The 27,701-nt window shown below is 39.5% G+C and overlaps 1 long non-coding RNA gene across 1 annotated transcript; it reads left to right on the top strand.

Moving 5' to 3' along the window:
* Positions 1 to 388: 388 nt before the first annotated feature.
* LOC135314096 (uncharacterized) lies at positions 389 to 27,701 on the top strand. Its single transcript, XR_010373573.1, has 3 exons — positions 389 to 627; positions 1,517 to 1,609; positions 27,565 to 27,701. It is a non-coding gene; the product is annotated as an uncharacterized LOC135314096 (long non-coding RNA).

Genomic DNA, 27,701 nt, shown 5'->3' on the forward strand with positions numbered 1-27,701 from the left:
CCAAATACGTGTAAGGAAATCAGGGTGAAAAAGAGTTGCCTTGAGCCCAAAGATTAAAAAAAGTAAAATGTCAGCACTTGAAATTGACAGAGGGAGAAAATTCCAGCTACTAAGGGAGCAGCAGCTGAGAATGTCATGCAATACTTTTATTAACACAGTACGAAAGGCAATTTAAATATATAAAAAGGCCTATTTCTGCAGTTTCAAAAGTCCTTATTTAATTTAGGTAAAAACAAATATACCACAAATGTTGAACTGACTCGCAGTCATCTGATGACCTCAGACCCAGTCTCAGCTCTATATTCAACAGCAAGTGACATGTTCTCTCTCCTGTCTTCCGCTTTCTGTGTTGCTAAATCCACACTTCTTTGGGGAAGGGACTGTTTCTGCAGGTCTGAGCAATGTCTAGCCTAACAGACCCAGGCTGAGGTGGGATTCCTGACTACTTCTGGGCAGCTACTGACAATACCTGGTCCTCTTCCACCCCCTTCTTATCATATCCCATTTTGTTCTCTTGCTGTCTTTTTTGACACTTTTTTGCTTTGCTTTCTTTCTCCACTTGGTTTGAGGTAAAGCATGTGTCTTACTCTGTGTATTTGCAGCATAATGGGGTCCCTAAACAAACTGGTAAGTTTGATTCTTACTTTTTTTTAAAAATAATTTTTATTTATTTATTTTGCACCAATATGGATTGTAGACTGAAGCATGCAGTGAACTGCAGATCCTTGCTGGAAACTGTATTGGCTGTACTTGGCTATTGTAACACAAAGAAAATGAGGAGTTAGCAATAAAGCCTCTAGCCTTATGTGTAGATCTTGATGTTAGTTGGAAGCTCTGCAGTCAGAGTGAGCACTAGGAGGGACTCTCCCTCCAATTAGACTTGCTATATGAACTGAGTTCCTATGCATTTCCATAATTTATAAGACTTAGACTAAAGCTGGCTATTTAGGCAGGGTAGTGAAATTAGTACAGATGACAGACACGCAACATTTGCACACAGTAATATTGCATAAAGCACATTTTCTTTGGAAATTGGGCTATAAATAGAAACCTTTTCTAGTCCCAAATTTATCTGTGGTAACTAGTAGAGGCTTTTTGCCCATTCATGAATGTGCTTGAGCTTCTCGTGCTGCTTCTGTGGTAATGTGTTTCCTTGGCACTCTGGTTGTCCTTCCATGGGATTTTGTGAAATATTTTTAATTTATCATGGTGATAATTTGAGGAATATTGGTGGGTGAGTGAACAGAAAGTTGAATTTATTGTATGAATCACTTTCTAGCGCTTTTTTTTTTGTCTAAGGAAAGCCTTGGTCATGTCCTGTGTAATATTTCTCATTTCATGGTTGTTTAGTATAAGGAATAAAGTGTTATGTTACCCAGTGAAAGCAAATCAGGCCTAAGGTGTACTGCAATCAAGGCGGGTCTATGTGTACAATGATAACATAGATATTGCGGTGACCTTGTACAACTTTCTTGCATATAATCTCTCTGCCTCTTCCCCTCTGATCCTAACCCAGGAATGCAAGTCAAAGGGTGGAGAAGAATGAGCCTGTACTTCAGGACATTGAAAACCACCTTCCAGGTCTGGATTTTGCCTGTGTGACTACAGCGTAAGTGGGCTTAAGATTTGCTTTTTGTAGTACTGTAAGACAGATGTGATATTCGCATCCTGCCGTGTTGTACTAATTAGCAAAGCCAATGGTTAATTTGGACCATTCCAGGAATTAAAAAAAGATTTGATGGAAGTAAAAATTTCAAGACCAAAATAATCTTTGCAGTAAACACATGTAACCCCTTGGCTTCCCTGTGTGTTCCCCCTTCCCCCACCCCCTTCTTATGGTGGGGCTGGGGTGGATTCACTTCTATTGCAGTAATGTCCAAAAAGCTTCGTTAGCCCATGATGTTATGTATACTGGAAGCGTCCACTGACAATCTCCTTCAAGAGTTTGGTGACCTATAAAAATTTTTTAGCAATGCCCTAATTTATGATAAATAGTATGAAGTAGGAAAAAAGATATAATACCTCCTAACTCAAAGGGCCATGGAAATAGAATAAGAGTAGCCTATGCATTTCTAAGTTGTTAATATTTAATAATATAACTTCCTAACTGAGGCTGAGATGCTGCTGAAATAACTATTTCCACTTTGCAGCAACGCCTTGTGCTCAGCCGAATGAGTGTTAGGCCACTAGAGAGCAGCAGAGACTGTGTTTAAAGCCACAACCTATTGTCCGTAGTCTTCAATGAAGCAGCAGATCTGTGTCGTGGAACCTTCAGCTGTCAGATGCTGTCTTATTTTAAGACCCATTTTTTTCCTGTTCTCTTGCTTAATGCACAGCTTTACTTGCCATCAAGTTTCTCTGATAGTGTTTTGCCCCGATATACACACCAGAAGTGTACAGTCCAGTAGAAAGTGTACCATTCTTGGCTGGGTTTTAACACTAAATAGCATGTTAGAGAGGGACGCAATCATCTAAATATGGTGTGGGGGCATTCATGATGCAGAACCCAAACTGAATTTAGAAAAGTTGTCCCTTTACTAGAAATGTTTTGTGTAGTGGCTAGTCCATTCCTGTAGTGAGCCAGTCTGTAACAATACTGTGGGGATTTTTAGCCTTTCTGTTTACGATAGCCTCCATAAAAAGAGCAGAATGAAACAGTTTGAAAGGAGCAAAACTGTCCGTACTTCTAAAATGATATTACTGTGATTACAGTGGCTGCCAGGGTCTTTGGCACCAACCCTTAAAGAAGGTAGGTACAACAGGCAGGTTATGGGAAACAGTCCCGTGCCTGGTGTTGTGTGGGCACTGAATGGCAAGATGGTATTGGTCGCTGACCCCAGTCTTGCAGAGGCCACTTCACAAGGGACAAACTCGGGGGCTTTTTTTATCTTATTCCTCAGTGCGCTGAGAGTGGGGAGTGAAAGCATTGGCAGATTATGGATTGTGTGGAAGAACTGGGTACCGCTTAAATGGATTTTGGTATGGCAACAGAGATTAGAGTGGGTGAATTGATCAAATCTCAGACAGTATTTAACTGATTAAAAGAAGTACATTTACACCTATACAAAAATTCTCAGGCTTTTTGGATGACAAATCACGGTGATAATTCCCACAGACCAGTCCATTGCTGCACCATCATACCTGTACCCTTGCACTATATAAAGAAGTGCATTATCAAAGCACTTTAAATAGAATAAGATGTGTCACAGACATTATAATCTACTGAAGGCGACACCATCACAATATACGCTTATAGTTCTGATACTCTGAGGATTAGTTTGCAATATCTGTTGATTCAGTGGGAGTAGGAGTCTTGGTGTTTCTGAAAATCCCTGGGAATCTTTGCACTTCAAGGTACCTAAAAGCCTTGAAAATCTGCCCCATAGTACGCTATACCTTGAGATACTTATGTTTCAGTTCTGGAGAAAACTGACTCTGAAGTCTGTAGAAGGTAACAGTGGCAGCATTATTTTTGGTGGCATTTATTCTAGCTGAGCAGCTGCAGATTACATTATTTAATACCTGTTTTATCTGTGTTTCAGAACTTATTTTGGTGTTACAACAAAGGCAGACTTGTCTTATGAGAATCAAAATTATACTTAATTGAATTCTGCTTTGGGAGTTTCTGTCAATCACACAACTGCATGAATTGGGAAAGACACATGATTGCAGCTATGATTAACTTTTCCAGAGTCGCTCTGAGTACTGTATATCACATTTCATAAAGAGATGTAGTATCTTCAGAATAATTGTACTGTACTAAAGGGTATCTTCTGAATGTCAGAAATAATTTAATTTTCTTTGAGGGGACACATGAGGAAGGAGGCATTCTTAAACTGAAGGTTGTGAATATTTCTAAAATAGGCAGTCTTGACCACCTTCCTCCATGTGCAATTTCTAATAACAGTGTAAACAAGTGGAGAATTCCCTGCCCTGAGAACAGCCTGCCTTCGATGCCAACCTGCATGTGAACTACCTTTATACCACCCAGAGATGGGTAGGTGGTAAATTACCAGTAGGTATGGACTGCCAGTGAGTCATTAAGAGTGAACATTCACGGTGCTGGAACATTTGAGCCACATATGCAATTGCATACCAATGCTGTGAGTTTGCCCATGTTCATGTAGTCAGGTAAGGGAAATCAGGTCCTTCTTACTATTATATTACTGGTTTATTTTTCTGAGTTGAAGTTTAATCTTCCTTTATTCCTGGCTCTTACAAATGAGTGACAGCAGATACAGACCTCTTTCACATCAGAATATGAGCCTTTACAAAAGCTTTGAGTACTTTAATTTTTATATATTAAGATTTGTATCTTATCAATTTAACTTTCTTGAGTGTTGTAAGATTAAATTTTAAGAACTGTGAATGGGGTTAGTCCAAAAATAGAATCATAGAATCGTTTAGGTTGGAAAAGACCTTTAAGACTCTCAAGTCCAAGCATTAACCTGACACTGCCAAGTCCACCACTAAACCTTGTCCCTAAGCACTGTGTCTACATGTCTTTTAAATACCTTCAGGGATGGAGACTCAACCAATTCCCTAGGCAACCTGTTCCGGTGCTTGACAACCCTTTCAGGGAAGAAATTTTTCCTCATATCCAATCTAAACCTCCCCTGGCACCATCTGAGGCCATTTGCTCTTGTCCTATTGCTTGTCACTTGGGAGAAGAGACCAACACCCACCTCACTACAGCCTCCTTTCAGGTAGCTGTAGAGAGTGATAAGGTCTCCCCTCAGCCCCCTTTCTCCATGCTAAACAACCCCAGTTCCAACAGCTGCTGCTGATCAGACTTGTGCTCTAGACCCTTCACTGCACTGAAGATCTCTACCTTTGAAGGGCAGACAATAGTGTTTTTGCACCCCTGTAGCTAGTTAGCCAATGTTAATATTCCCTTTGCTTTTGCCTCTAAATTTCATCAACTGTCTCCAGTGACATTTAACTTACATATACGAAGGGATTGGCATTTTTAGATTGTCAGAGTGTTATTGGATGAAAAAGCTGATTTTGTCACGGGACATCTGTTTTATTGTTAATTAGATGAAATAAGAAAGACATCAGAAGAGTACACACAGAAACTATTTCATAGTTCCTGCTTAAAATCTTACTCTGATCCCTTGAAATTAATGATGCTTTACAGATTTTCACATTTTGATGTGAATTTCATTTAGGAAGTTTCAGGAACAAATGACAGAGAGTTGTTATCCATCTGTGCCTCTGTCTTTACAAGTCAATTATTCCCTGCCATTGTACAGTCTCTCCTTTCAAAACTATCAGAAGAAAGAAAACAGCCAAGGTGTTCACTTATCATTTAAACCCCCCCCCAAAACAACAAAAAACCAACCAAACAAAAAAACCCCAAACAACAAACCCAAACGCCCAACCCCAACAACTTATATCATTGTAGCAGCTCATGTTTTGTGCTTATCAAAGTAAGAAATGTTATTTACATTGTCCCATCAAGATGAGTTGATCTTTTTGACAGTTGTGAACTTGTGGATGCTAAGATCCTGTTTGCTGATGATTACCTGGCTTTTTTCCTCATCGTGCTAGCTGCTTTCTTTTCTTTTTTTTTTGTGTCAAATTAGAGTATAAAGACTCAAGTAGACCCTCTTTTCTCCATTTTCAGTTTTTCTTAAAGATCTGTCCTGTTTAGCTGCAGAAAAGGAGGCAGGTATAAAATATACTCCCCAGGAGAGACAGAAAAATTGGAATTTGTGATAACTGGTGATAATATGTCATATTATTTCAGGATGAAGGCAAATGAGATCTGTCATGGGAATAAGGGAGAATAAGGCATTAAAGCAGTAATTGGAACTACTGTAATGGTATGGAAGGTTAGCTGGAGATGGGGGAAGACACCAGATAAAGCTGAGGTGGTTGCATCTTTCTTGCTTACAATAATGCATCTGTAACTTGGGAACTGAGCACTGGATAGATTAAAAATAAGTGAGGTGTGTGGGGAGCTAATTCAGTTCTGCCTGCTCCCTTTGCTCTTGAGCTTTTTGGCAGGGCCCTGGTGTAGCCTTGTACAGAATTTGGAGAAGCAAAGGATGCACGCTGGCTTTGGCAGGCCCATGCTGAGTAACCTTACAGTTGGAAAGGGGGTAAAGCTCTTCTGCAGTTTCTGTCTTGAGAAATGTAAGGTAAAGAATATATAGAGACTGCAGAGTAAGTCATGGGCTGCACAGCTGGCATTAGACTCTATCCGTGCTCACTAAGTGCTGGTGGGGGGAGGAGATAAAGAAGAAACTGGGAAAGTAAAATTTGATCTGAGAAGGGAGAGGAGGAACGGATTTTACATCCCTGAAGTGATGTTAGCAGGAAAGTGAAGTAACTTAAAAAATGCAGACCTCAGCTGTGTGCTCACAGCTCCTTTTCTATCACTGGAAATAAAGCCCTAATCTCCTGAAGCATTTTACAAAGGCCCTTTTCCTTCATGTGTATAGGGAGCACGTACGGTTCTTAGTGAAACCTGCACTTCTTGAGTTGCCACATGAGATTAGAAAACCATCCAGTTAGGTGAGTATTTTGTGATAAGTGTCAGTAGTGGTTACTTTGGGGGAATGCAAAAGAAATTTTGAAGACGGATGTTTGAGTTAACTATGTCTCCTGGCTTTGAATGTATAAAACCCTTTCAATAATGGAACAAAATCCCTAACCCCTCCCCAAGACTTTCACAGAGGTGGTCAGATAAGAGTTGTTTTCTATGCTGACCTCATGAAAACATTGCAGTGCCTGCAGAGCCATTATATATACCACTTAGGGTGAGGGACCTGGCACTCTGTTTCAAGTATGGAAGTGTACATTATCATCTTATTCCTAGCCCTAAAAGGTTCTTAATTATTTTAATATGTAATGTCCATTAACTAAAAATATAGGTCCATTATTCTCAATGTAGTACCCTCCTCTTCCCCTGCTTCTTGGTCTGGGACTCATGCTAGGGATTAACTTGGCAAAATATTTTCATTAGTGTAACTAAGAGAAGCTTACAACATGTTTCATTTAAAAGGGAGCAAGACTGATACCGTTCATTAGCAAGCTGGAGCAATCCCTGCCTTTTCTTCTAAAACAGCTCCATATCTGTTTGGCTCTGGAGTGCACAATCTTGATGAATTGTGAGTTAACTTAATGGAGAGGAAAATGTGTGTAGTGCTGTGTGAGGGCAAAAGGGAAAAATACAGAATAAGAATCAATGGAAGAGTGAAGAGACTTGATGGAAAATGGCCTCTTCCTAAAAAAGTTGATGAAGAGAAAATAAACAGACTGGCAAGCAGGCTCAGAGAGGGAATGCAGGAAACTACAAGATGGTTACTGAGGGGAGAGATGGATCACAGGCACAATGAAGAGATTTTGATTTTTGAAGAGCACAAAGTGTGGGATTATTTGGATCAAGGGTCTTCGTTCTGGCCCGTCTTTGCTCAAATTAAATAAGGAAAACTCAAAACAGGAAAAAAAATGAACAAGTTCCTCTCTTCCCCTGAAGTGTAGGATCTAAAACACTAGAAATTTGACTCTAGTCACAAAATATTTCAGAATATTTTTGAATGTTAGTGTCTTTTCCCATGGTTACTGACTTAAAAGCAATTGTTCATGAATGGCAGTGTTTTCTACTCTATAGATTTCTGCTACCTGGATATATTCAGAGTTACATTCTATTACTTAGCTGGCTAAATCAGTGTTATTACCTCTGCCAGGGCTGTAGTGATAGTCCAGACTGTCCTGATGCCTTACTAACTAACATCTGATTTCACAGAGTCTACTGCTACTAATATATAAGCCAGAAAAGACTGTGCCTGGCTTTCAGAGTTAGGCAATTATCAGGAGTGGCTGTTGGGGGTGAGAGGGGAAACACATGAAAATTGAGCTGACTTGATGAGGAAATCACTGAGAGATGATGCAAAAGAACAAGACCCTAAACACCAACATGCTCTTGCAGTGTTCCAGGGGAATATTTTTTTGTATGATAACTAGTAGACTATAAGGATCTATCCCAAACTTTTAGATGCAATAAATCAACCTCACTTTCCTTTTTTTTTTTTTTTTTGGATTTAAAGGTGGCTACAGGAAACTAAACCCAAGATCACAGCTACGTGATGTTTAAATTAAGTGTACATGTAATGAGCATTAACAGGTATTTCCGTGTTACACATCAAAGTTGCACACCTCAGGGAGATATATTTATTTATATAAGTACCTGTCATTAAATTGTGCTGGGGCAGATGTTGGTGTAAACCAGTGGCAGCTGTGTTTCTGAATCAGGATGTTGAGCATTCAAGCCCATGAGAAGGATCTATGTTTGTATCCAGTGCCGGCTGGTACACCTAACTTATAAAAAGTTAGAAACTATGCCACAATTTTGAGGTAGTGGTTTGTTTTTTTTTTGTTCGTTTGTTTTTTGAAAAATAGTTTTTTGACACTTTTATGGACCCTTAAGGCATCCTTTCTATCTTTCTGCCACATTTTCTAACTCTCCTTTGCAACCCTGGGAACTAGAAATTGAATGTAGTGCGATTCCCATGCAAATATTGTATTTGAGTACCTCAGAATTTAGGAAAAATACCAAATAACACAAAGACATGATAAAAGCAGTCTTTTGGCAATGGAACTATTGCTCGTCATGTTGTCTTTGTGCTCAGTTAGAAGGAGCTGTTTCTGAAGCTAGTAAGCTTGCAGAGGTAGAGGACAGTGGGGGAGGAGGGCATGTCGCCTTGCATGTCTATAATTGCAAAATCTGTGGTATAAGAAGAGATCCCGCTGTCCTTCTATAGGCTGTTTTTTTAATTAGTGTTGCTGGGACTGGGAGAATGGCAGGGCTGCAGAAGAAGTGACCAAATGGTTGGAAAACATTTAAACAAACAGCGGAACCTGGAGAGTCAAATGATGCTCAGGAGGGTTGGGAGTGGAGCAGTGCTGGGAGGTCACCCAGTGTCAGTGCTCGCTGGTGGGAAAGGAATTCTGGAACAGGGATTGCAGAGCACCTGCGGGTGTTCAGCACCTCTGCAGATCGCCCAGCCCAGGGCCCCTGCACAGAGCAGGGTCAGCCACAGCATGTTGCCCAGGACCTTGAGCAACAGGCAAAAGACAGCTCTGGCTGTCTGGGCCATTGCAGAAGTGGCCCATGGGTCTCAATTATAATACCACTAACATGGATTTCTAATTAATAGAAAATTGACCCCTGTGTTTGCAAGCCAACTGGCAGCTACCTTTTAGTAACTCTGTGGGTGCATGGCATATGTATCTGTATATAAAGCATTAACATTTAATAAGCTCCCTAAGAAACATGGGAAGAAAGAAATAACTCAAAACAACTAACAAAGTGCAAAAGTGAAAAAAAAAGAGGGCGGGGAGGGAGGAGGGGTTGAAAAAGGAAAAAAAAAACCCTACCAAACCCCCCAGAGCAGTTGAAGAGGGACTAAATCTTTAATGATAGTCTTAGATAAAAGACTAAAATATTTATATCACCTTTTTAACCTGAATTTTATAGCAATGAAGTTTAACATATATCTTCTATTACCTTTATCAAGTTTATGACTAGCTCTCATTTATGGATCCCTTAAATATGTATAAGACAGTTTTACTTATCTTGTTTACATGGGTTTTCTCTTTGGGCATTTGTCTCCATCACTGCATAGCATGTTTATGGTAATTTACTGTAATACATGTATATCAGAGGCAGTTTAAATGACACTTAGCCTTGAATATATTTAAGATTTTTTTTTCCTTGTAGCCACTAGGAAGTCAAAAGATATATGAAAAGCTATTAATTTTCAAATGATAGTAACATAAACAATATTAAAACTTGTATTTGCCTTTGGAACAGTGTGAGGAAGAAATATATAACAAATGGGGCATTGCACAGTCAGTTATTAAAGAAGTAAATTAATAAACTGAACACTCAATCTTTTCACATGTCAAGGATAATCTGGACAGTAGTTCGATGATTAAAGGCAACAAAATGTGTCTTATTATTTTGGTTGACTTTAATCCCTAAGTTTTGTTTAAGACTCCTCAGTAAATATTTGCTTTTGGTTAATTTCATTTCTAGCCCTATGGAAAAGGATTTCCCATGTGTTATCCAGAGCGTGCATGTAGGTCCTTGTGTTATTGCCACTGTGTCCAAAGGATCTGAATGAATTGCCTCTGTGCAAGGGGCTGACGCTGTGCTACTAGCATGTGCTGTGTCCATGCAGCAAGGAAGAGTTTTGTTGCAAAGGTATTTCTGGACACAGAAGAAAAAAACTTTAAGATGGGAGGTTGTGGCTTAGAGTCCCAAAACTGTTCTCCCAGTTGGGGGCTGAGCTGGAGTAGAGCACAGCTATTGCATAGGCCTGGCTGTGCTTCACCTAGTAATCTACATTACTTTCAGCCTCATGGAAAAGTGTGATCTGGCCTGAAGGTCATTGTTTTGGAGTGAATGAACTGTAGCGCTGCTGGCTTCTTGACTAGGGTCTGGTTCATTCCTGTCTGTCAGTACAAGAGTAACATCTATGTACCTTTATGAAATATAAACCAATATCTGAGCGTAATGGGAACTGGCTTCTCTGATGCTTTTGAAAATGCCACTGCATGCTTATCTACTCTTTTTGGTGCTGAAAAGCCTTTAAAAATCTGCTCCCTAATCTTGTTAATTTTAAAAAATATTGCCATTATGGAGAGACTATTAAAAGCTGACAGAAATCAAAAAAGCTGTTCAGAAATCAAGCTCTGTGGCTTTTGATGAAGTGATTGAGAAAGACTTGCAGACATTAGGGAATACCAGAAAGCCCAGCTATTACTGATAATGGAGGTAGGAATCCTTCAGTACTGCAGAAATTCCCCAAAAACGTGTACTACTTCCCCTCCATTCCAGCCTAGGCACCTGTGCATACTGGGATGCTGGCAAAAGAAAAGCTTACTATTAGAATTGTTTTCTTTGAATACACGTTTAGAGAAAAATGTGATGTCTGTGAGCTAATACAATTCTTTTTTATTGTTTGTAAGTAAAGGTGGCGACAGCATCCCTGCCGCATGTGTGCGAATGTCTAATTGTGGATCATTGAAATTTGCTATACTGCAAATGCAGAAAGAACCACTACATTGGAAACAACCTTTCAGAGGAGGAGGCAAGGAATGAAATTCCTTTTATGAATAAACACAAATTGAATGATTGTGCATATGCATTTGTATTTGCTTTCTCTCTTTGTTCTTTTGTTCTTCCTTTAGCACTGCATTTGCATGCAGAGTGCTAGTGATCAGAATGCAGAGCTCCTGTACAGCAGAGCTATGTGCTGGCATTGATCTAGTGGTCTGTGCCAGCTCAGTGGTGCAAGATTTACTTTAATTTCCTCTTCCCTTTGTTCTTTTGCCTCTGTGCTTTAAATAAAGAGTTTTCTTTTATTGCTTCCAGAAATTTTGAGAAGTCATAGCTATTTTGTATCCAAATAACCATGACCCATTTCTCTGTGATAACAGCAGACATCCCAATCTGGTGGATTCCACACTCATATATGTCTGAAATTCTCAAAGTTATTAACTTTTGGGGGGCGTGATTTTTGGTTAGGCTAAATGGAGAGTGAACATTTTGAAGCTATTGAGGTGTGCAGCTAGAGATTACATGCTTCTGGGAAGAAACCTCTGATAGAATTTTGACAGAAGGTCCCAGACCTGAACAAGAAAGGACAGGGAACATGTACTCTTCACTTAGACATTAGAGTTGATCAGGATCATGGAGGAAGTATATGGAAAGGCCCTAGAGAATGGTATAGCATATGCGACTTGGTGCATCCTCTCTTTCTGTATTGTTAACAATGGGCAGTAAAACATACCTTTAAGTAGGTTTGTCTCCTTTACACAGAAAGAAATATAGTAGAGGTTGCCTTTTCCTTGCTAGTTTTCCTTGGCAGGAATGGCACAAATCCCTGCGTAAAGGAGGAAGAATTTGTAAGTGCCACTATAGTTGGAGTGGTTTTGGTATCTGCTTTTCTTTCTGTGCTGTTAGTATGTAACTGTGCAGTGGTACAATCTGTATTTACATGGATTGGTCCAGGGTCAGGGGTTTCACCCTCTTTGCCTTCTCTTGGCATGTCTTTCTCCAGTGAATTTATTCTGATTATGTCCTCTTAAAGAATTAGTAGAACTCTAGAACTCATTAGTTTATATTCTTTAACTTCTTTACATTGTATACACACATATACTGCTCCTGCAGAAAATGATAGTTGCTTTCATTCATTCATTCATTCATTTTCTGACTGGATTTCATACAGACTATTTTCAAGGCTGTTTTAATGAGATCTTGTATGGGAAAAAATGTGGAGAGTATGTTCCTTGGTTGTGGGTTATTTCTGTTCTGCTCCCATCCCCCTGGGTTATTTGTAAACCTTAGCTATCTTTGGGCTTCTGTCCTTATATCACCACTTTCCTTTATATTGAGATGCTGACAAGCTATTTTAATATCCTTGTCCAGAGCACCATTCTTCTTGCTCCACAGGTATGCAGCAGCTCACTGAGCAAGGTCGTGCAGAAATTCTCCTTCCAGCTTTCTAGAAGGTGACTTCTACTTTTAGAAGAATCTCCAAGTGCAGGTGGCCTCACTTGGGACTTGCAGATTTTCAACCTCCTGCTTTGCAGCTGGAATTCCTGAGCCGTCAGCTGGTTCTTGGAGGGGAAGCAGATTCCACTTCCACGCTAGCAAACACATCAACCTGTGTCTCGTCGCACAGCGATACTCCCCTCTCAGCAGGTAGGCTGGGCTTCAAGTAGCACTACAGCATTACAGCCCAGCGTTTAGCCGCGGTAGCTGGTTAAGCAGTAGTTCCCCTTGTTGCAGGATCTAATGACAACGTAATGGACCATGACCGGAGTTGTGCATCTTGAGGTGTTGTGATGCAGGTGAGCACAGCGAGGAAGGTTATCTGCTGGGCAGAGTCTGCGGCAAAGGAGGATGAATGCTGCTTTTAACGAAGAAACTGAGCAGAATTACAAGCAGCAGATTAATTACTTTCCTCAAAAGGAAAATGTGCTTAGTTTCAAACTGGCTGTTCCAGTGAGCCTTGTATTGTATAACACTCACCTGAGACAGAGGCTGACAGGCTGTCCCAACCTTTAATTGACTAATTAATAGTTATTAATTAGTATTCCCTGTGGTTGTAGTCTCAACCATGAGTTAATTGATTCTGATGGGGGATTAAATGTCCCATGTCAGAGATGAGTGCCCATAACAGCATCTGAGGCACTTCTTTTGTGTAATAGACTAAAACAAACCTGTTTTATGTGTGTGTGTACACTGATACTAAATTGCAGAAACCTTTGGTTTTGTTTATTTAAACCTATTGCTCTGTGCCTGTTGGATCATGTGGTTTGTAAACACTTAATGGAGACACTTAATTCTTATGTAACTGGGAGAGAGGGGATGCTATTTTAAAATCCTGTGCTCTGATGTGGGATCTGTTTCTCTCTGAAAACCACTGTAAAAACATCTGCCTTTCCAATTCACTTTTGTCGTGAGTTAAAATCCTCTAGAGATGAGAGCTAGCTGGTAGATTTGATAGTTAAGTATTCCAGCACTGACAGGCTGCAGTATTTCATAGCAGCATAAATATCATTCTGTCTGTTAAGTTTATTAGGTTAAAAGATTTTGGAAAATAACCTCTAATGGGCAGCATGATTTGATAGGCAGGTGCAGCTGACAGAAAAAACATTAGTTTTCCTGTTCAATTTATACTGTTTTCTACGGTTGAGCCCCTGCCAGGCAGGAGCAGCTGGATGCCACTGACTTTGGTTAGCTAGTGTTGCGCTGTCCGAATCTTCTTGTGGTGCAGTAAAACTTCTGAAGCTGAAGGAAGCCTTACTCAAAGCTTTTCAGCAGAGCTATCTGTAGGCTTGTCACTACTCAAATTCAAGCTGTCAGATTTTATGATATTAGAATTGCTCCTAGCGTCTCTTAGTTCAAAGTATAAACATAGTAAATATACATTAATATATTAAATGGAACTATTCAAACTCTGAAGCAGTGTGGGTCATTGCCATGTTATAGGCAATGTGCAGACCATGCAGGATAACATCCTGACCCTGTCAAAGTTGGTGGGTGTTTGCTAAGCAGTAGAACCAAGGTATCACCAGGGATATGCAAAGAATATCTGATAACCTGGTCTGCAGGAGGTGGTACTTACTTGGATGTGGAGCTTCATGACTGCTGCTGTTTTACGACTGTAGAGCAGATTCCAAGATTTCTCATGAAGATTATGAATGGTGAACCCAGAAGTGAAATTGTGCAGTCCATCTCCAAAAAGCACCAACAAAACCTTCTGGTCACCTGCCTATGGGATACTTTATATTGCTTAATATCCTTGGTTATTGATCAGAACTCTCAATGGAGGAGAACCAAAGACAGTTCGATCTTCTCTAAAATGATGATTGAAAGGTGAATGGGGGTGAAGGGAGGCAAGGGAAACTGATAAATGATTCTGAATTTAACACTTTAGGCTAAGCCACTAAATGCCTAATTAACATTTAGAAGGGAGAGAGTTGCCCTGCAGGTAAGAAAAAGGGATGTTAAATTATTTTGAAAAATTCAGATGTCAGGCAAGGATGGGGAAGATTTACATGTTAATGGGATCCTCAGCAGGAGAAGGAACCTTGGAGTGGTGGTGGCAGACAAACAGATACACCCATCTGGATCTTCAGATGTTATCACATAAGTTGGAGTAGTCCCACACTTTTTTTCTGACAAAAATAAGAACAAGCAAAGATTTGTGGTTGGAAGACAGGGCCTGTGAAAGAGCCTCATGTTACTTTTGAAACCTTTCTATAGAACAGGCGTTCCCACCTGGCCTGACAATACAGCAGTTTAAGACATAACCTCTGACTGCTTTAATGTGTGCATGGGTTTGGGTGCCCACAGCTAAAAACTGAACACTGAGGAGGGTGCTGGTTTCTGTGAACTTGAAAAGAAGTGACAGAGACCAGGAGCGTTTCTGATGGGATGTGACATACACAGCTGAGCCTGGCTCTGAGTCTTGCCGAGATCACTGTAACTAAATTGTAGGAGAGTACTTGATCTGGCTAGGTTTTATTTTAAACCTTAAACCAGATTATTTTTTTTGCTCTCTTTTCATATATTCTTCTTTCTAATTTTTGTACTTTTTTTTTCCCCTCCCAGTTAGAAATCATTAGAGTGAGCCGAGTTTTACAGAGAGCTAATGCGGCCTGCCCATACCTTCTCTTGAGAAGATGCACCTTGTCCTGAAGCACCCTTTCAAGAAACTGTATAAAATAGTTGCATTTTAAGAGTTTATTAAATTTCTGACTCCCATTTACTTTAATAAACTTTGAATTAAACTAAGGCTGGTGACAGAAGTAAATAGCAATAAAGTATTATGCTGTCGTCTTTTTACTGAAAAATATTTCACATGAAGGATTCAATAACCATGGCAATAGGGCTTCCCCCCCCGTATTAATATGCAGGGGCCTAATAAGCTTGCTAAACATTTTTGCAGAATTATCTACTACAGCTAATTCAGCAGCCTAGGCAAGGCATTTGGGCCTGTGGAGAAGCTCTTAGAGATGTCAAGCATTTTATAAATCAGATAATTTTCCTTGGTCAGTAAAAGCCATGGAGATCCAGTCTCTGGGCAGATTGCACTCTTCAATTGAGATGTTAAACTTCGTTTCCTTTCAGAAGCAGTGTGAGTCAGCTTCAGGCAAATCTAAGCATTATAGCGGAACTAAAACAAACATAAAGTGGAACCAATCCTAAATATATTTGCATCTAGATTTTGGCAGACATTGTTATGGCTTTCTGTATTTTATGTGCCTTTTTCATTTCCCTGTGAGATATTTTTTGATAAACTTACAAGGTTTTTAAGCCACTTTAAGTTGTTGACTCTTCCACTTATGCTAATGATGCCTCTTGCTCTGCTACTTTAATTTTAAAGAGAGAGAATGACTTAAAGCTTTGCTTTTGCCTTGCCTAGGCATCTGCTAGCAAGAATTTGTGCTCTTGAGAATGCAAAACAGTAAGGAAAGGAAGAAACAAACAAAAAAAAGTAGCAGTAGATTATTTTTCTTAGTGTGTGAGAATGTATAACAACAGAATGAGGTTTTTGGAGTGACCCAACACTTCTGTGATTGAAGTTTTGCATTTAGCTTCACTGTAAGTGGGACAGAATCCTAGCTAAAAATAGAAACCTATCCTGGTCTTGTGCACCTTCTCACTATAAAAAAAGCTATAGGAGTTGATACAGTTTGTATGCATAAGAATATAGACATTCATTCAAAAGCGAGTTAAGACACCTGAAGTGCTGCTCTGATCTTATCTTTCTCCCTGTTTAGCTACCCCAGCAACAAGGGCAGCAAACTCAATTCAGAGATGGGATTTTAAATGAGTTTGAACTGACACTAAATTGGGCCTAACCTTAGAATAGGCCAAGACCTGGTAGGCAGAGCTCCAACTGATCCTTATAGATGTGTCTGAATGTTTTGGGCTTTTATTAAATGCCTTTGGTGGTGACAGGTGGTACTTTTATTATTAGCATACCTTTTCAGGTCGCACTCTTTTCTTTTAAGTTATGATATCTACAAGATGGCATTTAGCTAATGCAAAGAAAATGGCTAAAATGTCTCCTCCCCCTTGAAATAAAGAGACACAGGCTTTCTGAGGGCTTAAGTGGGCTCTCGATAGCAATAGGAATAGTTTGCATTTACTATGAAGAACGTGCGTAAAGAACGCTGATCTGGTTATCTGAATAGGTATATAAAATACCAAATCTACTTGTATGACATCGAAGTGGTTTCTCGGCAGTGTATTTTTCTTACAGCTTTCAAGGTCAAGTTTAATTAAGAGTTTCAGGTACTTTCAGTGAGGGTTTTTTGCTCCTTCACTTTTTGGAAATATGTTGCTAGCCAGAATTTTCATACAGTTACAGAAATGTTAATAATGGATATACTACTGAAATATGATTTTTGTTTTTGAAAAAGCTGTATATAAAATAGCTGAATGATTTGTCATCAATTATTTATTTATTATATTTCAAAACAGAAGAAATGCATAGTATTTTCAGTCAATATTTTAGATCAGCTCTTCAGTCCTACAAACATTAGATGCAAATAGCCTTGTTTGACTTTTGGCACTATTTTTATAGGTGAAGTTACTTGTGCTTGCATACTTGCAGCACAAGAACATAGGGTAGAAGTGTTGTGTCTTTATAACAAGCCCATTTTAGAGATACTTGGTTAGCATGCAAAGAAAATATTTCACTAATAGATAAAGCAGTAAGGAGCAAGGACATTTTCCAGTTATAGATAGTCAATGATAAAAGATTTTAAGCAAATATTTTAATACAATCCTGTTAGGGATAGGTATGCAGATAATTGGTGATTTTCTAAAATGAAGGCAACGCTTCGGGGCTGTAATCCATAGTTTTAGTTATAGCAAGTCTTTAAAAAAGGACTTAAAAGGTGCAGTTACCTAAGTATCTTGGAGTTTTCTGTCAGAGAGGCTCAGGAAAATTAGCTGTTACTCCATTGGTATGAAGATTTCTGTTTTTATGGTCAGAGCTGGGAATGCAGATCCCATACTGTTCACCACTGAATACCTCCTAGGAGGTAGTAGCTGACACATATAATAAAAATTCAGAGGTGCTTGATCTACATGCATACAAAGACATATTTATACATCTTTGCTGTGCTTTCCTCTCATTATAATACCTATTATACAGTTTCATACTGTTAATAAAGTTCATCCCTAGACAAAACTATTGTGAACATACCAGGTATGATCTTTACCACAATGCCTCTTCTTACTACTTGTATGATGTCAACAGATAAAGCTAAATGTAGGTTACTTGTACCTACTATAGATTCCTTTATGTTGCTAAAAAAGTGCAAAGAAGTTGATAGAAATGATAATTCAAGTCTAAGGTAGTTTGTTCTTTTATATTAGGGAAGATTTTTGTACAATAGGAAAAGTTCTTTATGGACAGGAAAGCTTTAATAATAAAGATAGCTCTATTTTGGTGCTAATTTATTACTTTTTGACATCTTAATTATATCCTGCCCCATAAAGTGGTGATTGGTAGTGACAAGATCCCTAATCTGTGTCCATAAAATAAATTTTCCTGTTTTTTTTTTTTTCTCCCCTCAGTTTAATTTTTGTGTAAAACTCACTCATGCAGTCAGACATAAAATCAGAGACAGGAGTGTCCCATCTAGCCTTCCTTCTGCCAGGAGGTGCAGAACAGAGTAATACAGTGGAAACCTTAAAAAAATGACTCGGTCTCCAAGAGTTATGAGGAACAGACTGAAACAGTGCCCTGCCCTCTTTTCAGTAGCGTAGAGAATAAAAGACAGTGTACAAAGTCATAAGAAATTTTGTACAAGAGTTAGTGTTATTAGGTGCTAATTCAACTGTGTCTGGAGTTCTGCTTTATGCCCCAGTGAAAAGTCCTTTACATCCATAAGAATGCTTTCCAGAATAAGGAGAGAACAATAAAAATTAGCTTATTATTTTCTAAAAGGTCCCCAAGCAAAGAAAGATTTTTTTAAAGAATTTGGCTTGTTCCTATGAAAAACTCTTCTACTGAAGTTTTGCAGATCAAATGTACCGGTCTACAGCTGTACAAATTCTCTTTCACAGAGTATGAATGCTGCAATTTGCTAATGTACATTTTGCTTTTCATAATATTCACAAAACCAGTTTATGGTTCAGAACATTCACAAAGCTGCCATTTTTAAACTTTGCTTCTGAACACACGGCATGGTTTTCCCACTTTTAAAAGCAGTGGTTTTTGGTGTTGTTCCCCCCCAAGGTGTTTTTTAGATAAACAGAACACTCTACATCCTCAAATGAAGCAAAAGTTTGAAGGGAAGATCCAAATGCCTAAATTTCCTGGCTAGAATGCCAGCATTTTTTTGTTTTGCTTTATTCAGTATTTCTGGATGCTCCCGGGGCTGTATTCACTGTAACTTTATATCCTCTAGGTGAGTGCATGTTCTAATGCAGTTAACAGAGTGAATGTGGGATGTCACAGTTAATATTCTAACACTGAACAAGCATTTCTAGTGTCTTCCCTAAGTTACATTTGTTACAAGTGTGATGGTCTCTGTGCAGACCAAGAGTTAAGTGCCGGTTTGTGTTCTTCCAGCTGATTGTGATTTACCAGCATAAATTCCAAGTGTAGATAATCCAATCCTGCACCTTGCTGTCAAAGTAGCTGCAATGGAGAGAAACTTCTCTTATGAAAACATAGATGAATATTCTCCATAAACCTATTCTTGTCACTGGAAAAGATGAGCAATACCTCTCTACTAATGCCTACAAAAGAATGGTGAAGCTTTTGGAGTGTTTTGCCCTTATCATTGCTGCTAACAGCAATAAACAACTATTGCATCTTTTCACAGTTCATCTTTGTAAGTGCTTAGAAGCAGATCACTAAGGGGAACCTGAGTGAGGCAGAGGTAATAGTTCCAAAATGGAGTTACTGTAATACCAGCTGCGTGGATGCCCCTTTGCAGGAATTAGTGTATTGTTTTAATGATTTCAGGGTATGGATGCATTTCTTTGAAACACATGCTTGAACTGTTGTTTACTAAACTGTTGCCAAGGCGTTATGCATTGGGGATATTGTGATGGAGGGGAAAAACACATTGCCACAGATGCAGTGTATTTTTTTATTTTATTTTATTCTGTCTGTCTGTATTGACTCAGCATCATGGCAGCTGTTCTCTTTTCAAATAGCTTTGTTTTCCTGAGGCATAGTCTATACTTATTTCAGGAAGTTGTAGAGGAAGGAGAGCAAGTAAAGGACTCCAGATGAATTTCTGAACATAACCATATTGACAGTATTTAGGAGTAAATTTTACATCCATGCATACTTTTGCAGATGGCCTGAAAAGAGATGGAAACTCAAAAGTTTTAAGACAGAGCAGTATTCTGAAAGGATGGGGTACTAGTATATTTAACTGTCTGTGAATGTGTGAATCAGGCCTTGAAGTACTGTGTGCAGAGGGCAAGTGTGCCCATTATACAGGTGGGAAGCGGGGGTATAGCCTTCAAGTGGTTTGCTCAGTACTTCAGAAAGTCTGATGAAGCTGAAAATAGGATAATCTCAGCCTTGCCACTAGCAGAGAATTTCCAGGGAGTGCTTTTGGGGTGAGATCTGCATTATTCCATTTCTAAGCCTGAGGCCATCTGAGTAAGGTTTGTTAGGTTTGCTGTAGTGACTTGCAGTTTCACTTTGCTGTTTGCTCCTGTCTTCCAAAAATGTAGTACTTCCTCACTGAGGCAAAAGAATGCAGACACCCCCCTCGCCCCCCGAATGCAGGATTCCCAAGAACTTGCTATTCTTCCTGCTATGAGAATATACCACCTCTTGGGGTGGGTGGTGAATGTCTACTTGGCACTAAGTTAACTTGTCTCCTTTAGAGACGTGACCAACAGACACCTAGTTTGCTAAATACTTACAGAAGTTTGACACCTTGGTGAATCAGGGAAGTGTCAGGCAAATTTCAAAACAGAAGTGCTAGGCTTGTTGTTTGAAAGTGGGGAGAAATGCTATGTATCCTCTCTTAGGTAGTTTGTATTCAGTGGATTCTCCCTCAATGTCCTGTTATAGTCATCCTGAGACACTTGTAACAAGTCAGCCAAAGGTTTAAGAGAGAAAAGTTTTGAGTTGCTCAGAATTTCCTAGCCATATGTTTGGCCTTAAAGGATGTGTTAAGTATCAGGTGATTCAAATTGAAAAGCTCAGCAGCTTTATAATCTCCTGATCTCTAAAGTCAGTCCAACTGCAGATGCCAGAAGCAGAAGCTCCAAGACTGGCTCATTGCTGTGCGTGGTCGGTACATCTCACCACTGCTGCTTTAGGAGCAAAGATCCAAAACGGAAAGCTTTCAGCCATTTCTTTTCTGTCATAGAATAAGTACCTGAAAATAATTATACTCCTTTACTGGAAATATTTGGCATCAGTGCTATGGCTCCACCATTAACATTTTCTCCAGTTTCTTTCCAGACTGCCAGTTCTTTTTTTATTACTCTGATGAAATGGTTACCATCTTCTATCCTTGCTGTGGATGCAGCCAAATGGTATAAGAACGTTTGTCTACAAAAGTAACTGAATAAAAGACTGAAATGGCCAATTAATAACAGCACCTGCTTTACATTATCTATAAAGGCTGGCCATGCATGCACCACAATCTCTCAAGGTTTTGTGCATTGAATCTAAGGGGATATGCTTCTGTTTTAATGAAATCCAAGTACAGTTCTCCAAAATAATAAAAAAAACTTTTAAGGCCTTCCACTTCATCCCTTTCCAAAATTTCTAGCAGTTTTGCTGTTTGGATATCAAGTTTTTGGCAAAAGTGGCTGGGCTTAATGGGCTTCTGAATAGAGGACAATCTCTTTAATTGAGGGCTGATCTTAAGCCATATTCTTTTATCGTCATCACAAAAATGACCAGCAAATATCCTGGAATTTTGAATGGGCTTGAATCAAAGTCTTGGACAATGCAAGTCTGGATCTTACTTTGTAGAGCTGGTCTTTTATCTGTATACTCCTTTTTACTCATAAATTCTGAATTGTTCTTGACTTTGGAGAAGTATGTGTCTACTTCATCTTGGGCCTTTTTTCTATTCAAACTAGGCACAAATGACTGAACATCTGATTTAGCATGGCTGTATGTCTCTGCATTAGCTGAATCCATAGGTAAACAACCATGATGCTATTGAACCACTGTCAGGAAATAAAATGTCATTTTACCATCTTAAATGGCACTTCCTGTCCCTTTCCTGCTTTGTGGCTAACTCACTTTTCTGATCAAAAGCGCTGTCATAATGTGAAGTTGGGCATCTAAGGTGTTCTTTTTTGTTTCTATTAGTTCAATGTTGTCTAGCTCTTTATTCTTGCTCTACCACAGATACTAGTGTTAAAAAACAAAACCCCACAAAAGGTGTATGACTTGCTTAGTATATACCACTCAACTTTTGTCTGTCCTCTGTTGTTTTTCTTTATCTACTCTCACTTTCTAGGTTTGTCCAATTCAAACTGCATGCCCTTAGGGCAGGGCACACCTCAGTGTGTATTAATGTTTGAACCTTTCTTATTCACTGCAGCACATCAAGCACATCCTCTACTGGCTGGCTGAGACCTGATGAGCAGTAGGAAGGTTATAAAGCACTGTTTGAAATGGGTCTCCGTGTAGTCATTAAAGTGCATTCATTGCCTATCTATCTGCCTATCTCTTCTCTTACTGTTTTTTCCTTCAGTTCTCCTTGACACAAAATTACACTCTCATTTTCTGTAAGTTTTCTGTCCTCTTTACCTGGCCAACTTCCTCATTCAATTCTGCAACAAAATATTTGGAGACACTTTTACACTCCCCTCTTGAATAGAGTCTAGCTCTCCAGAGGGCCAGTGCTGACCCTAACATTTCTTCACTGTTATCTGCTTGCGGATGCCGGGAAAAAGGATGGATTCTTGTGCTTCTCTTATTTGCAGTAACTTTCTGTAGTGACTGCTTTTATCTTACAGGTCCTCTCTTGAAGGATTTCTTCTGAAAAAGTCTAGCAGTTGGGACTGCTAGTCACACAATTTTACATTCCTGCTGTTGGTACAGGTACTGCAGAACTGACTTGGGAAGACACCATCCTGTACTTCTGCTGTGATCAGCACCTGGTCTGCCAAAGCTTTCTTCCTCCTATCCAGCATCTATTTTCACAGTTTTCTCTGAGTGTGGGGTTTGGTTATTCTGTTTGTGTTTTCCAGTCACCCCATCCACAACCTACTGTTGTCAGGTGCTTTCCTGTTTTCCTATGTTAATGTACCATCTCAAAAGTTTGTTGAAAGTGTTGAAAACAGCAGTGAAAACTATTTTTCTGTGTCTTGAATGTATTTTTGAAAGACTACACAAAAGTAAGGATCTTGTAATATTAAAACAATAATTTCATTATGCAGAGTAGATGTGTGCTTTGATTTGTGAAGAGGAAGAAGTACCACAGAAAGAGAAGTCCAATTTATCTGCCTGATAGTTTTTGTTAGCTAGGTCTGCTGCAGTATTTTGATGTTAGCCTAGTTAAATGTGATCAGCTGAAGCCTGTGTGCTTTCAATAATGTTTCTTGGAGCCGAGTGATATTTTAATTGCCCTCCTGTTTGTCTGATGCTTTGGCCCGGTATTGGCAATGAGTGTGAAAGGTACTGATTTGTCAGTAGTGATGCAGCTGACAACAGTACAATTCTGGATGTCTGAAGAAGAAGTAAAAATTGGGTTTTCTGCCCTTAGGAGTGTAAAAAAAGAAGGCTTGTTTTGAGAGAAAACCTTAGGACTTGGTGTAGGAAGTTGTGTCTTATATTTAGTTTTACGGCATGCTAAATAGACTGTCCTTGACCTGTGTCTCCAAACACCCTCATGTACCTGTCTGCGTCTCTAATTGCCACAGTATTCCTTTTAAGAAACATTTTCAAAACAGTCAGATTTGCTTCCTGGCCTTATGGGTACCTACAGTTTCCTGGGCTGGCATCTGCAAAGCTGTTTGTATAGTAATGCCATCCCACCACTACCAAGCTACCTGCTGTTCCTGTTCAAGCCAAATCCCCAGAGCTCCTAAACTAGGCCTCTGGAATGCAACATGGAAACACCTGTCTTGTGAATGCGTGCAACTCCATAAGCATGCTCAGAGCACACCTGGCCGCTGCCATTCCCTGTGTTGGAGAAAGTAAGGGCAGAGTGCTAACTGAAAGGGCAGTAACAAGGAGGTATGTATAAATACAGAGTGGGGGTAAGTGGTGCTAAGACATGGTCAACTGAAACAGCTGACCCGACTTACGTATTGAATTATGAAAGAATGGGTGCTTAGTGAATGATCCTAAGCAAGGGGGCGGGGAAGCGGGTCTGTTTATAGCCCCTCAGTCTGTTACTGAAATCAGTTACTGAAGCACTTCAGCCCCACTATTCTCCTTCACACCTTCCCTGAGTCCTTGGCATCACATGCATTGCATGGAGGGCCTGAGTGTCCAACTTGGTACTGAAGCTTCTGAGCAACAGCCTCAAGGTTCAGAAATACAGTGCTGAGTGGGAGCTGGGTCTCTTCTGAGAAGGATAAGGATGTTAATCTTGCACCACATCAGATTTGCAAAATCGTTTGAGAATCTTCAGCACAAGATGTGTGGGGTTTTTTTTGTGCTGTGTGGAGTGGCCTCATGTGATAGTGCCGTGGTTTAGCCCCAGTCAGCAACCAAGTACCACACGTCTGCTCGCTCACTCCCCTCTGGTGGGATGGGGGAGAGAATTGGAAGAGTAAAAGTGAAGCAACTCATGGGCTGAGATAAAGACAGTTTAACAGGTAAAGCAAAAGCTGCGCGCGGAAGCAAAGCAAAACAAGGACTTCATTCACTACTTCCCATGGGCAGGCAGGCGCTCAGCCGTCTCCAGGACAGCTGGGCTCCATCACATGTAACGGTTACTTGGGAAGACAATCGCCATCACTCCAAACGTCCCCCCCTTCTTCTTTCTTCTCCCGCTTTATATACTGAGCATGACGTCATATGGTATGGAATATCCCTTTGGCCAGTTTGGGTCAGCTGTCCTGGCTGTGTCCCCTCCCAGCTTCTTGTGCACCCGGCAGAGCACGGGGAGCTGAAAAAGTCCTTGACCAGTGTAAGTGCTACTTAGCAACAGCCAAAACATCCCTGAATTATCACCACTGTTTCTAGCAAAAACCCAAAACATAGCCCCATACTGGCTACTACGAAGAAATTTAAATCTACCCCATCTGAAACCAGGACAGATAGCCAAATGGTCCCTGTGTTTTTCATGTTCAAAAAATTGTTGGTGCCTAGCAGAAAAAAATTCTAGACTTCTTTGTCTGCAAGAAAGCATAGAGAGGAGATGAACTGCTAAATGGGAGAGAATGGGTTTATTTCTGCTAATTTCAGCAGAATTGCCTCTTCTGCTATCATTTGAGAAAGAAAGCAGAGCCATTAGATTTTATCTGAGAAGAAAAACCGTAAATGGAGTATTTTATAATTCGAACCAGTAGATGTCAGCAGTTCCTTTTGAAATGGCTCCGGAAATGCAGCAGTAAATTAACTGACTGTCACATCCAAACTTCTCTGTGATGTAAAAACATTTGCCCAAAAAATAAGGAACTGTATAAAATACAGCCAACAGATGAGGATGGACAGCCTCCTCCTAGTTATTGGTGAGAGTGGCATGAAGAAACATGGAAAAATTTGGTCTTGATAACAATAAAATATAAAATAGGGTCTATTTTAAAGGTATAATCTTCAATTATTGGGCCACTGCATGACACAGCTTTCACATTCGTGGGAGTCTGGTATAGTCTTTAAAAAACATGAGGGATGTGGTGGTTGGTGGATTTTTTTTTAAGCTTAGGCAGTACAGAAATCCAAATGCATATTACAGCTGATGAAAAAGGTGATAGGTGTCTGCCTGTAGCTGACTATACATTGTTTCATATATTCATGTCTAAAGTAAAAAACAACGTCACATATTTTTGTAATGGTCCGATTTTTAATCTTTTATTTGGTGTAATTTTTTTAGAAGCGTGAAGATTGTATAAAATGTTATTATTCTATTAACCTGTAAATCAAGAGTAGTATCACTGAAATCTGAATTGGTAGTCACTGTAAAAGTAACGCAGTGGGATGAAAATAAATCATGTAATGTCCTTATTGCTAGTTTTTGGTCTGTGTTGCTAATGATGCTTAAATTAACATCCTTACGCTGGTCCACTCCTTTGACCTTGAGCCAATATCAAAGGTGTTTGCAAAAGCATCTGAAGCTGATTCATTTATTTTAGCCTGAGAGTCAGCAGGGGGAGCTCACACCCATTTTGTTCAACTTGCCACATATTGGTTATTAAAGAAATTTTAAACTAGGCCATTTTATTTACACACACATGCACACATCCACTCACCCTCTTGGAGGTGTATATGGGATTCCTAGAGCTTGCAACCTTAGTTGGCTTAGCAGGCTGTTTAAAAAGTCTTATTCTCATGTCTTCATGCCAGACATTTCATAAAAAGAGGGGTCAAACGAACAAATGTTTAAAAACAGTCTAAAAATTATTCTCTTTTTCTTATCTCAAGGCAGGGGGAGGGAAACAATGTGTCCCTCCATCCTGTCATCAGGAGTTGATACTCAGTTGAAGAAATGCATTGAGCTGTGTGTCACCTCTAAGGAAGCTGGATGGTTTGGGAGTATAGTCATTAAGAAAGAAGTTAAAGGCAGGCTATTGTCAGCATTTTAGCATGAGACTAGTAAAATCAACTCTTTTTTTCTTAAATTGATTGGGAAAAGTTATATTCTGATTAATCTAATTACATTCATACTAAAGCTGCTTCCGTTTTCTTTCATGTGAATAAAAATTAGACTTTTACCATAGGTCTACAATATTTTCTGGAATATCATTTGGAGGAGTTAGTGCAAGTCAGAGATAGAGTCCGTGGAAGATCTTCTTTTCTGCTACAGCCCTGTGCTACATGGTGGTGTTTTATTATATTTTGTGTATACATCTGATTCTTAACTAGGTTATAATTACTGTACATAAGAGAAATACAATTTCTGCATACAGATCTTGAGCCATTTTAGCTAAGGAAGCATTTTTAATTCATTCTGGCAGGGGACATTTAAATGACTTGCCCAAAGTCACAGAGCAGATAGCTGCCATTGCTGGGAATAGACACTCTTATCTCCCCAAGTTTCTGTGTGGTGCTTATTTATAGTGCCATGTCATTGCCTTGAGCAAATGAAGAGTTTTTCTGTTTTCTGATGGTCTTTAAGTTTTCAGATGTTTGTTAACATATCAAGTATTATTTCCCCAGATACTTTTTCATAGTAACTGAGAATGTTTTAACCTGTTGATTGTATTGATTTTTGATGTGGAAATAGCAGGCTGCTCCATTTCAAACTAAATTTCAAGGGCATGAAGATTGTTAGAATGGAAGAGCCACTTAGCTCAACACAGTTGTTCCTTTTATTTTTATCTCAGTCAGGCATAGAAAGAGCCTGAGAGGTCCTAGCCCTATTTTCTCTATCTTGGATGGAATCCTGATGACTTTAGAGGCTGGAAGAATTGCGAGGAAAAAGTAAAACTTATCTGCTGTATAAACAGCATGTAGCAGGCTGTGCTTGTGCTAGTGATATCTGAGAATATGGCACATATGTTCAGGCTCCCTACCTTTGCATTTGCCTGGCTAGGTGCTGTTGCAGTTCTTCTAGGGCAGTTGCAGTGAGATGTTCCTCTCTGAACCAGTGATAAATGGTGACTGTTCTAGTGAGGGTCCAGCTGGTACCTTGTAAAGGAACAACAACCTTAAATGATTTGTATTCTTCTAAACTCTGGATGCATTTCTGTGTCCTGTCTCCCACCACTCTTATTTTTATTTTTTTTTCTTCTTTAATTGCAGCCCTAAGCTAGGATTATGGCTTTTCGGAATTATCCTTAAGTCCATTCCTTTGGCTGCATGCTGCATAATTTTTCCATTTAATATGGATTTCTCGTTTTGCTCAATTGCTCCTAGTCCTATTACTTCATAGTAATCTACATTGGATGCACATTTCCCTTTACAGGCCCAGCCATCTCCTTCAGAAAGTCATTCCCTGTGCACGATGGGCCTGAGCCAACATACACTGAACTCTGTGGCAATATTCCTGTCGTTCGCAATGAATTTGAGACCTGAAGCTAAGGATGAAAACCCTTGTCAGCT

Source organism: Phalacrocorax carbo, chromosome 6 (genome assembly GCF_963921805.1).
Source record: "Phalacrocorax carbo chromosome 6, bPhaCar2.1, whole genome shotgun sequence".
NCBI lineage: Eukaryota > Metazoa > Chordata > Aves > Suliformes > Phalacrocoracidae > Phalacrocorax > Phalacrocorax carbo.